General features: G+C 45.5%; 1 pseudogene; it reads left to right on the top strand.

Annotated features, from left to right (window-relative positions):
* Positions 1–6,215: 6,215 nt before the first annotated feature.
* Positions 6,216–10,990, top strand: LOC118968888 (F-box-like/WD repeat-containing protein TBL1X; annotated as a pseudogene).
* Positions 10,991–12,279: the final 1,289 nt, after the last annotated feature.

The following is a 12,279-nucleotide window of genomic DNA, read 5'->3' as shown; positions in this document are numbered from 1 at the left end:
AGAGTGAGTGCCGTTCAGGTACTAATGCTGAGGCAGCAGTATCACTCTCTAACGCAGCAAGAAGAAACGAACATTCCATGATTGGAATGATCAAAGAGAAAGTGGGGAAATGTAGGACCTAAACATTCAGTGAAGACAGCAGGTTAGCCTGAGCACAGGCTTAAGAAACCCAGAGGCCATTTTCTGAATATGTTCAGAAAGCCCTTGAAAAACAAGGTGAAAAACAAGTTAATCATGAACACCAGGTGGTGGGCAGCTGCGGCCTTCAGACAGCTAACCTTGGTCAGTTAGTCATACATACCAAGCTTATCTTGCTGAAATACTGTATGGCTGAGGGTGTTCTTATCTCGTGAAAACCCCAGGATGTGGCGCCAACCGAAGATTTATGCGTCCTTGGAAAAAAAACCCTGTTATGTGCTTGTAGAACAATACTGTCTTTTTAGAAAATGCTATAAAAACCTCCAGCTTTGACTGCTCGGGGTCCTTGTTGAGACCCGCTGCGTCGGGCTAACACTTGGACCCCAGCTAGCTGGTTCCTGAATAAATTCCTCTTGCTTTTTGCATCAAGAGACACCTTTCGTGAGTGATTTGGGGCGGCATCCTCCTCTGGGAAAATCCAACACAGCGAGGGCTGAGTCCAGAGCCATTCTTGTACCTTTTTGAAACACTCACATAGTGGGTGTTTGCTCTTTGAATCAGTAACCAGTATTACCATGTGATCAATCATAAATCTACTCGAGAAAAAAGAAAACATATACGTGGTATCCTAGATGGTCACAGTGGCATTATTCATAAAAGCCAAAAAGTAGAAAAGTAGAGCAGGAACTGGGTTGTGATAAAAGTCCTTGGGTGCCTCAGTCTGACTGTTTCTTTTTTTTTCCAGAGACATATTTCATCTATCATGGTTGTTATTAAATAATTATTTTTTTGCATTTCACATGAGAGGTTTTTTTTTTTTGAAAAGCAAATTGTCATTTTAGATGATGTTATATTACTGGTGTAATTCAGAGTAAAATAAATACAAATATTGTGTTCACAATTCAGATCACATAATTGTGGGCTGTGGAGGGAAGAAACAGGACTCACCTCCAGACTTAGGGGCTTTTATCAGAATTCATTGGCTGAAGGTTTGGTTTCCATGGGACTCCAAATGTCAAGCACAAGTAGTATAGACCATCCTTTTGTGTGCTTGTTTAACCTGAAATGATTCATACTTAGCATCTGTTTTTGTGTGTAATTTTTGGTGTTTCCATCAATTTTTCCCTTTGCGAATACTGATTGAATCTGCCGCTGCAGAGACTACTGCAGTGCATTGAAAAACCTACAGGTAACCATTCTCGTTCACTTCTGCATACCAACAGGGCACCTCATGCCACATGGCACTAACGCTGGGCAGGATCTGAGCCGACCTTTGGTTTTTCCTTTGATGAACTGCAGTAATTACCTTCTTTTTAGAAATAAAAATGACTGCTGCTCTTTCTGGCAATATTCAGAAGGCACCTACTGTCAAGAGGGAAGGAGAAATGGGAAGGAGAGTTGTTTACCATCATACTGTGCACCTGTCTCTACTGTTCAGGAATAAAGACGTGTGAGCCCCTACGGCAGAGTTCGGTATAATGAGTGTCTTGGGGAATGGACTTTATCTGCCCCTGCCCCCTGCCCCCTCTAAGGAGGAAGAGAAGTCCCACCAAGTTAGCTAACTCCTAGAGTGGCACCCAGCACTTCACTGACTGTTGCAAGCTGGGCAACCAGACACCCACTTGGTGCTCATCTGTCTTTGTTGCTGCGTGACAGCACACAGTTACTCATTGATTATGTGCCAGCCACAGTAGCCTGTATAGTATTTCAGAAGTCTATCTCAGAGAATGGCCCTAAGCTGAGACTGTTTTAGAAGCCCGCACCATGGTAGATTCCATTTCCTAAATGCAAACCTTCGATACTCATGAAGTGCAGATATCTGTGTAAAATTTCCGGGAATTTTAGGCAGAAGTGCAGGAAGTGGGAAGAGTGTAGGGGAAGGGGAACGGGAAGAGCAAGTGAGAAAAGCCACCGGGACATTACATCTATGAGCACACTAACCTTCTAGACAGAATAGAAACACAAATTAGTCGATAGCGTTGTTGAAGCACCGTTTACATAATTTCTATCAGGCAAGGTAGTTAACTTCTCCTGAGGAAGATTGGGTTATTAAAATGAGCTATCTTCATTTTTCTGCAGAAATAAAAAATCAGTTGTAGTTCGCATAATTGTATGTGAAGCTTTATAATTGGAAATGTGAAGTTAGCCAAATTATATAACCCTGGTTAATTACATTAGTATACTCAAACTAAATATAGAAAAAGATGAGCTAGCTCCCTCTGTGGAAATATATTATTTTTATTTCCGTCAGTACAGTTCATGTCTACCCAATAGTTTCTAGCTATGTTTTGTGATTATTTTGGTCATCCTGGATGTGTTTTCAGCAAAGTTAGTTGAAACCAGATGATGTTTTCATTGTTCTCCAGTTCATGTTTAAATGTAAAACGGCACACAGAATAAGCTGTCCTTTGTGAATTTAAGCTTTCTCGGGGCTTTGTATATTGTATGCCTGGCACAATAGAGAAATAAGCGAGGGGTCCCATTTTTTCTGCCTGATGTTTGCTTCAAGGGCAGATTGACTATCTAAAGTAAATGTTCAGCCTTCTCTAATTTCCTGTGCTGTTTGCTTTTCCATTGAATGTTCTGTATTTGGACAACAAATGCATTTTTCAATATGGGTTTCTGATGGCCCAGATGGTCATGGGAGTGGAATTTCTCTCTGTCCCTACCACCGGGTTGGGGAGTTGGTAGTATTTGGGATTCTGTAGCTCATAGGATTGAGTTGGACACACTATAGAGTCAGGTTGAGCTGTCATTCCTTCTACAAGCAATGAGTTTTGCTTTCCCTTGGGATTACTATTAGATGCCTGCTTGCGATGTTTAATTGAAACAGAACTCTAAACTTGACTTAGAATCCAGTTGATTTTCCGAAACAACTTTACTGAGGTATAAATTACTTAGCGTAAATATCACCTGTGCCTACAGATGCAGTGATTTTTAGAAAATTTACCAAGTTGTACAGCCATCATCATAATCCAGTTTTGTGACATTTTCATTTCTGAATAAGGTAATTTGAGTCCATTTGCCATGAATCCCTGCCCCTATCTCCCAGCCACAGGCAGCAGATCTTCCTGTGTCTACATTTCCTTTTCTCAGAACAAGTGCCTCTGCTTGGCTGAGTTGCTGGATGGTGAGAGTCAGTTGAGTGAACCTTCCCTACCCACTTCCCAGGTGAGGGACAAGGTGGGACTGGGGAGGAGAATAAGCATCTTGCCTCAGTTTCCTTACCTGTAAAATTAGAATAGTGATGGAATTCTTGCAGCTCTCAATGTGGAAATGTGTGGGAAGCAATCAGCTCAGGATCTGGAGGAGCTCATGGGGTAGGGTCATGTTAAGAGTGGAAAATCATGCATAACAGGCCAGTTGGACAGGTGACGGACATGGGAAGGGAGTGACTTATACAGTAATGGGGCTCAGATCCAGGGACCCCAGGACACTATCACAGGGCAGCCACTCCATTGTGCTTCCACCTGCCATTCATCATTTGCTCTGTGCTGTATTAGTTCTTTAAGTTTTATTAATTCTTTACTACTGCTCCACCTAGTAAATGGACCATTTATTCGGTGTTGAAAGATCGGTTTTTTATTAGGAGATTTCCATTATGAGCTTAATTTTTTTTTCTCCAGGTGGCCTTTTGCCAACTCTTTCCATTATGCATGTACTTTCATTTTCCCCACCAGCAAGACTGCAGGTTCCTCATAGCAAAGACCATGCTTTAAATTTCCTTTCTGTTCTGCACTATAGTGAGCATATGGTAATTATCAGACGGTTGCTCATGGTATCCACTGCAATGCAAGTTGCTCTCTGCGGTTAAGGTCATTTGTCAAGTCTCCGTGCACCCACCTTTTATACCTACCTATAAATCCCATCTCCAGTCTTTAGGGGCGGATGGTGACTGCATTGATGCTCACTTGCTTTGTGGCAGAAAGAAAGCTTTGACTTCTTTAGAAGACAGCTGTGTCATTGAGGGTGGACAGCCTCCTCATTTCTCCTCCTACACCCCTGTTGTTTTATTTTGGTGATTGCAGTGTTGGAGGTGTGAAAAAGAAAATCCAGAATTGCTCACTGGCAGGACAAAGTATGAAGCAGTGAGTTAAAACCTCTCCAATCCTCACCTCTGAACTCTGTGTCATACCCAGCAAGCCAAGGGATTTTCTTTTAAAAAACTTTTCTCTGGAGCATGCTGTTTGCCACCTAGAATTTGCTATGATCATATCAGCCAAGCATCACTTCTTGGGGTTACCAGCAAGTTGTGGAAATAACTTTGTGAGAAACTTCTTTTCGGTTTGTTCACTGAAATGGTTGTGTGTCGGTGTATCTGTGGTACGCTGCTTGTGAGAGCAACACTTTTGTTCTTCACGAGTCCCCATGTAGGAAAGACATGTACTGGCTCATGGGATTCAGGGAGGGGGCAGGGTCCATGGGGGCCAGTGCCATCCTTCAGGTGCTCTTTTTTTCCTTTTTATCTTTTACTCATTGAAATATAAGTGACCTATAAGATTGTTTTAGTTTCAGGGGTACAACATAATGATCTGAAACATGTATACATTGTGAAATGATCAGTGCCGCCGAAGGCTGTCCCTACGCATAGTTACAGAGCTTGTTTTTCTTGTGATGAGGACTTTACAGACCTACACTCGTAGCAACGCTTAAATATTGATCACAGGATTATTAACTGCAGTCAGCACGCTGTACGTGACGTGCCCGGGACGTACCTGTTTATTGTCGGAATCTTGCATCTTTTGGCCCCCTTCATGCTTTCATCTACCCTGCCCGCTGCCATCCTGCCTCTGGCCACCACCTGCTGTTCCATGGGCAGCCAAAGCTTCCGTTCTTTACCAACTTGTTGTCTTTCTTCTCCTCCGCCATTAGGACATCAAGTTGGTGTGTCTGACAAGCAGAAGACCTAGAAATCAGACTTCTCTTCCCATTCTGCATGCCTGTATCAAAACATTTTGAGTGTTCATTCCTGTCCCACGAGAAGAGCACTAACATGATTGATGTTTACAGAGGGCAGACTGCTGCTGAGATGTGTGTGTGTGTGTGTGTGTGTGTGTGTGTGTGTGTGTGTGTGTGTGTGTGTATGAGAGAGTGAGTGAGTGAGTGAGTGTACGTGTGCATGTAGAGGGGAGAAAGGAGCAGAATGGTCAGACCATTTGGAGTGCCAGGGATATGTTAGGAATGTGCTCTCATGGGCCAACTTTTTGGCAATAGGCTGGGTTTCTGACCTGTGGCTCAGACAGGGTGGTCGAGGGAGATCGCAGTGCTCATTCACCTCCATCCTGTGCCATTTAGTGGTGCCACAGGGCAGGGTTTCAATGCCACTTTCCAGAATACTCTCTAGGAACTCTTCATGCCTGATGGAGGTGATATTTTTCTGCCTGGCTCAGTGTGTTCTAAGGAAGTAGGAACTGGCATTATCAGATGAGTAGTCTTCCTGTCCTTCGATGACCTCATCCTTTATCAGTGGTGAGAGGCCTGTGATTGCCCCACAGGCTCTAATACCTGGCAGGTACCTGTCCTCCCCGTCTACTTGTAAACCATGGAACGGGAAATGAGGACTTTTGGAGATAAATTGATTCTCCTGTCTGGAGATTGGGGTTATTTGAGCCAATGAAAGTCAGTTCCAGAGCTCATGTGTGATATGATTGAAGAATTAAAGAAGGCCCATGTAACTGAAGGTTATCATTTTGGGGGTGGGGAGAGGTCCAGTATGCAGACTGATGTTTCCCTAGGACACTCAAATGGGAGAATTACTGAGGGTTAGTCTTTCTGCTGTTGTTAATCACCCATGTGACAGTGGCTCTGAGAGAATCAAGGAACCATCCCATTTCATCTTGTCATCTGAGGTCTTGTCAATTTGCAAGACTGTCCACGGGCCTGAGTTTGAATTGGTGGTACCATGGGGGTTACTTTGCTGCTTACAGTGGTAAAAATTGCATGCGATACAATCTAGTGGCTGGAAAGCTGTCTTTGGGGTCTTGCCTTTTGGCTTCATCTTCTCTTGTCATTATATTCACTGGAACTTCTAGTGACTGAACTGCCTTGAACAGGAACCAGGAGAGGCCTGGCTTCCAGCAAATTCCATTCTGTAGTGTTGTCTCCTAATGAGGTCAGAGAGCATTTTTTGGTGCACTAGGTGGCTACGACAGAATTAAAGGCCCATTTGGACCCTCTCAGAGAAAATCCAGCTCAGACACTTAGTGTAAATAGAAGTGGAGCATACATTTGCCTGGATACCCTTATCTCATTACCTTAGTTCTCCATACTTAGATGCACAGGCTGGTAGCACTGGAAATAGATGGAGACATTGAGATTCCACCCAACAAAGCCACAGTCCTTCGGGGCCATGAGTCTGAGGTGTTCATTTGTGCCTGGAACCCTGTCAGTGATCTCCTAGCTTCCAGGTAAGGATGTGAAGCTGGGGGCACTCCAGGGTCTGGGGGACCAGAGGTGCTTGCTCTTCTCGGGCATTCTGTGTCCTAGGCCATCCGCCTGATGGCATCTTCTCCATACATGCAGGACCAGGCTTGGGGCACTCCATCTGCACTCCTCCAGATACCGTAGATTGTGGGGAGGCCCGCGTTCCAAGCCCTGTTCTCAGTGGGGCGGGGAATGATGCAAACACATTTAAAATCACTGAGTGCAGCACAGCCAGTGAGGTGCAGGATGAAATGCCACAGGCCAGAGATGCCTGGCTGGTCCGACAGCAGGCGGCAATGGGCTTTGGTGCCCCTTGCCTGAAAGCTGAATGCTTGAGTGTTTTCATCCTGCAGATCTGGAGATTCAACTGCAAGGATATGGAACCTTAATGAAAACAGCAACAGGGGTCCACACAGCTCGTGTTGAGGCACTGTATATGAGAAGGAGGCCACGAGGTCCCGAGTAACAAAGACGTGACCTCGCTGGACTGGAACGTAAGAGCTGTGCGCACACCAGGCCCCATTCATCAGCCTGCCCCGGGGTGGCTGGTGCTGTGGGTGCTGTCTGTTTCTGAGGGCTCCTGAGGACGTGGGACCAGGCAGGCGGCTATCTGGGTGTTCAGTAGCTGTTCCCTTTCCATCGTTAACCTATATTTGCCAGCTGGTTTTATTAGGGAAGCCTCACAGCGGGAAGCAGGGCCAAGGGGACCCGAGATAGTCGTGCTGGGGAGACGTAATACACAGGCAAGGAAGGCCGGCTCTCCACCTGGGCATTTCAGCAGAGAGTGTTGTGTGCATTTGTGGGAGGGACGCACACACCTCTTCACTCTTATACAGTATTTCTCCACATTCTGGCACCTCACCACCAACGCTCCGCTTCTCTATATACAAATATATTTTTAAAGTTTACCTCAAGTCTCCAGAAGTCTTGGAACTTCCGACGTGGTGTTTTTAATCGTGTCATCACAGGTGAATGGTGGTGGTGTCTCTTCCTGCTGCCTCATCTCCTTGGGGCTAACGGCTTACATTTTAATTTACGAGCAGCAGGAGTGCAAGTACTCAAATGCAATCTGTGAGGCTCTGAACTGGGAACCACTTACTGGCGGAGGCGCATTCTAGCTGGGCCATAAGGGGAGAGGCCCTCTGCCTTTTCAGAGCTGCCCATCAGCAGTTCTTGTTGGCCTGTTTCTTCCAGAGCGACGGGACACTGTTGGCCACAGGCTCGTATGATGGTTTTGCAAGAATATGGACGGAAGATGGTAAGTCCTGCCTCGCTCTCACTGGGGTCTGGGTGGGGGGTGCTTTGGCACGCTGTCACGGAGAGGATGGGCTGTGACTCTGATGCTAGCATGTTTGTTTGGTTTTTCTGTGTGACAGGTAACCTGGCCAGCACCTTAGGCCAACATAAAGGCCCCATCTTCACCTTGAAATGGAACAAAAAGGGGAATTACATTCTGAGTGCAGGTGTGGATAAAGTGAGTATCACTTCAAATACAGCCCTTTGATCTCTAGATGCTCATTTATTGTTGATCTCTGTGTTACCGTGTGGTTTTTTTTCTATTCTAAGGAGCTCTGCTTCCTGTGAACATATCAAAAGAACTTGTTTGGGCCTTGTCTGTTTTTGTGATCTTCTGCTGCTTTTAAAAACGCGTCCTCTCTTCACGTGTTCTGCATCCTCCAGAACTTCACACAGAGATCCCCCTCCTTTTCTGGGGATATATCGTCAGTGATAAGAGGAAATCCCCAAACTGTGTTTATCCAATGCTTGAAGAAGCAAACAGATGTGGTGTGAACTCTTTGTAAACTTTGACATGCTGAGTGATTTCAGTAGCACCAATTGTTTTCTGGACCAGGCTTCTGTTTTCCTCATTTGATGCATTGCTACTTCCCACTGTAGATGGCAGATTTCTCTGAGAACAGGAGTCAAGCCAACACACACACACACACACACACACACACACACACATGCCTCCAATGACAGCCTGCAGAGCAGACAGAGAATTTACTTTGTGCCCGGGAGGGGCTGCCAGGCGGACATGATGATGTTATGTCCGAGTGACTGTGAACACCCAGGTGCATGGAAAAGCCGTCTCTGGGTGTAGGAGCGTAAGACCATCAGGAGTGTAGACGTCACTCAAGCGTCATTCCTACCAGGAGTCTGATTAGTCCAGTGCATCTCACTCTCGCTGGGTTTCTGTTTCCCCAGCTGTCAGGAGATGGGAGTCGTGAACACTGAATGAAAATGGTTGTGTCATTCATAAGACTCAGTGAGAATTCAGTCATTGCTTTGGGAAAGAAGTATTATTGAGAAGTGCAGGAGAGGAAGAAAAGCACGTACTTCAATTTGTGCTACTACAAAATATGCCTGAATACTCTACTTTCGTCTGATTTCCAGATGCCTGTATGTCTATAATAGCTTCGGGATAATTTGAAAATCTGGTAAAGCTACTGCTTTCTGTTCACTCAAGTTCTAAAAACTCATATAGAATAATAGACATGACCTGTAAACATTGCCCCCTCAGAGAAAGTCATGGTTATACTTGGCAAACGATGGCCCACAGGACCAATCTGGCCCACCACCTGTTTTTGTAAATAAAGTTTTATTGGCACACAACCACACCCATTTGTTTAGAATGGCCTATGGCTGCTTTCCCACCACAACAGAGTTGACCAGTTGCAGCAGAGACCCATGGCCCTTAAAGCCTAAAATGTTTACTATCTGGCCTTTAGCAGAGAAAGTTTGCTGAGCTCTGCACTGAAGTATAACCCTGTATGTCAGTGAATCATTCATTCTTTATCTACCTCTCTGTTAAGCCCATAAACCCTTCATTCAAACTTGGCAGCCTAATATCTAATATAAAAACAGCTGGGCTACTGTGGTCGACACACTAAATATTCTCATGGAACTACCATCAGATTTCCCCCAAGCTGTTCTAATTCAAATATGACACACGCACAGCACATTGTCTTGGACATGGCTGGTCATCAGTACTGCTCATTGAATCATTAACATAATGTGTGAAGTGATTGCCAACCTTTAATGAGCAGTTTACTACCTGAGTTGGCTCATTCCATGCTCCCAAGACAGGAGGAAGGCCCTGGTACTGCCTCCTTCTCACACAGGAGGAAATGGAGCCCCAAGGAAGTTTCACTACTCTGCGTGGGGACCCACTGGTATGGACTGCAGGTGGGGGAGGAATCCAGGCCCTGGGTGGCCAGAAGCTACTGCCCTTTGACTCTCACATACTTCTCAAGAGTTCTGTGCACTCTCACCTTCCTGCTCCAGGGAATCTGATATATTCATTCCCGATTTTCTACCTTTGATGAGCTATCTGGTCAGGGGAAGCGCTCATTTGGAATTCTGTTACTCTCTGGGTCAGGCACTGTCTGCCATTATTAGTCACTAACAATGGCAGGAGTAATAACGTTCTGAGAGCTAACGTCCAGAGGAAATGTCGTTTGTGAGGAGGCTTGCATTGACTTGCCCTGTGTTTAACCCAGAGTGGCTAATGTGTATTTCAAATGCTCCCAAAGCAGACATGATGTTTTCCCCTTACTCATACACCAATAAGGTGGTGCCTGACCCTGGTGTAGCCCAGCTGCTGTGCTATATCTGGTCTCCCCAGTTCACAGAAGGAAATTTCAGAAACGCCAGTGTCTGCTGCCCTTCATTTGGAAACGTGCCAGAAAGCTGGATAGCTATGCTTCCCTGCAGGGTTTTCACTGGGTCTCTGGGGGTGAGGGGAGCCCCTAACAGGTTTGGTAATGCTCCAGGCAACAGTTATAGCTGGGGGAGCTAAGCCTGAGGCACACCTGTGGCTGTTGGGTGCATAAAAAGTGGCCATCCCGATTGTGAAGGTCCGTAAATCACATGCTAGATTCCAAAAACCTTCCCGAGAGAGAGAGAAAGCTAAGTAGCTCATCAGTATTTTTACATTGATTCTATGTTGGAACAATAACATTTTGGCCATATTGGAGTGAAAATAAATCGCTTAAATTCCTTTTACCAGTTTCTTTCTTTTAATGGGGTTACTAGAAAATTAGAAATGACCTGTGTGGCTCCCATTCCGTCTCCTCTGGACAGCGCTGGTATAGAAGGAAGAGAGGCTCGCGGTCTTTCCTTGTCCAACAAATTTCTTCAGAGAAAACTTTGCAAGAAGAATTGTTCCTGACTTTTTCTTTTTGTTTGCAGAGCACAGACAACAATAATTTGGGACGCCCACACAGGGGAAGCCAAACAGCAGTTTCCGTTTCATTCTGGTGAGTATTTTTATTTTTATTGGTTGATTGACTGATTGATTTGGTAATTCAAAAATGATTGAGTCCTAGGAAATGTTAGGGCAGAAGGGAAGGGGCCATCTGATCATTAGCATATCCCGAGGGCATTGAGCTGGCTTCTCTCAATTCAGTGCTGACTCACCTTTAAGAAACACACAAGACATGTTTATGCCAGTTGATGAGAATGTTGTCACCCAGAAGCTTAGTGGAACCCAAGCCTCTAATTCTCCTAGAAGCAAGGAGGTGTCAGGAGATACCAAGCAGTAGAGTGGGAGGTCAGGAGAAAGGGGATCACACCGTGAGGTTAGGGGGCCATCCCCATTCAAGACCCTCAACAGAGTTCTTGGGGCCACTTGGACCTCAGAAAGACCCAAGAGTCACTGAGAGTGTTCATCACAGTCCTGAGCCGTCAACCCAGTTGTGTCCCCAGAGGGGTCTTGTCAGCCATGAGTATCCAGCCCTCGGGTGGGATGCATTAATGTGTTTGCAGATTTTTTAAATTGGGATATCTTGAATACAGGATATGAGATCTTCCTGTTCTCATTTTCTCTCTCTGTCTAAAGCCAGTGAGGTTGGACATCCACAGGGACATGCCTGGGACCAACAGAGTGCAGGAGCAGGCATCTCATGCTTCTCACCCACCTGTGCTCACCTGAGCCAGGGGAGCAGGACGCTGTTCATGCAAATGGGAAGCATCCCAGGGTCTCTGCAGAGCATCTGCTCATCCCTCCAAATGTGGAAGGAGAGGTCTTTAAGGTCTGTGAGGGGAATAGGTTTGTGTTCACACTGGGGAACTTTTTATCATGTTACTAGATAAGGCTTCTTGACTACGCTGTTCATGGTCAAAGTCAGCCAAGTTGTGTGCACACCTAGTTGATGCCAATGTCCTACCTCTGCTCCCCATTCCACAGCCCCTGCTCTCGATGTAGACTGGCAGAACAATACCACCTTTGCCTCCTGTAGCACAGACATTTGTATCCACGTCTGCAGACTCGGCTATGACCACCTGGTCAAAACCTTCCAAGGACACATAGTAAGTTGGAGTTCCAAGTATGCCCCTTTGGCACTGGGCTCCTGTAGCTCTCTTGGGTTGGATTAAACCCGTTACAGGCCGGCAGTGAAGAAAAAAACTGACCATGAGATGAGCCAGATGTCAGATTCTGCAGGGAAGACTATATAGTAGCTACTGTAAAAGGTACAAGGACGTAAAGGAAAGGATGCTCATAATGGGTGAATAGATGGGGAATGTCAGCAGAGAAAGGAAAACTCTTCTTAAAACAGTCCAGTGGAAATCTGAGAACTGAGGGGTTTAATGTCTGAAATGAAAATCTTCCTGGACAGGTTTAACAATGGGGAGATTGCAGAATTAAGGTTACTGAACCTAAAGAGAGCTTAGCCAGTTTTGATAACAGATTGAACAAATGACTAGAGGCCTGTTACA

This window comes from Manis javanica, chromosome 7, assembly GCF_040802235.1.
Source record: "Manis javanica isolate MJ-LG chromosome 7, MJ_LKY, whole genome shotgun sequence".
NCBI lineage: Eukaryota > Metazoa > Chordata > Mammalia > Pholidota > Manidae > Manis > Manis javanica.
The sequence above is the reverse complement of the archived record's forward strand: the minus strand, read 5'-3'. Positions and strand labels throughout refer to the sequence as shown.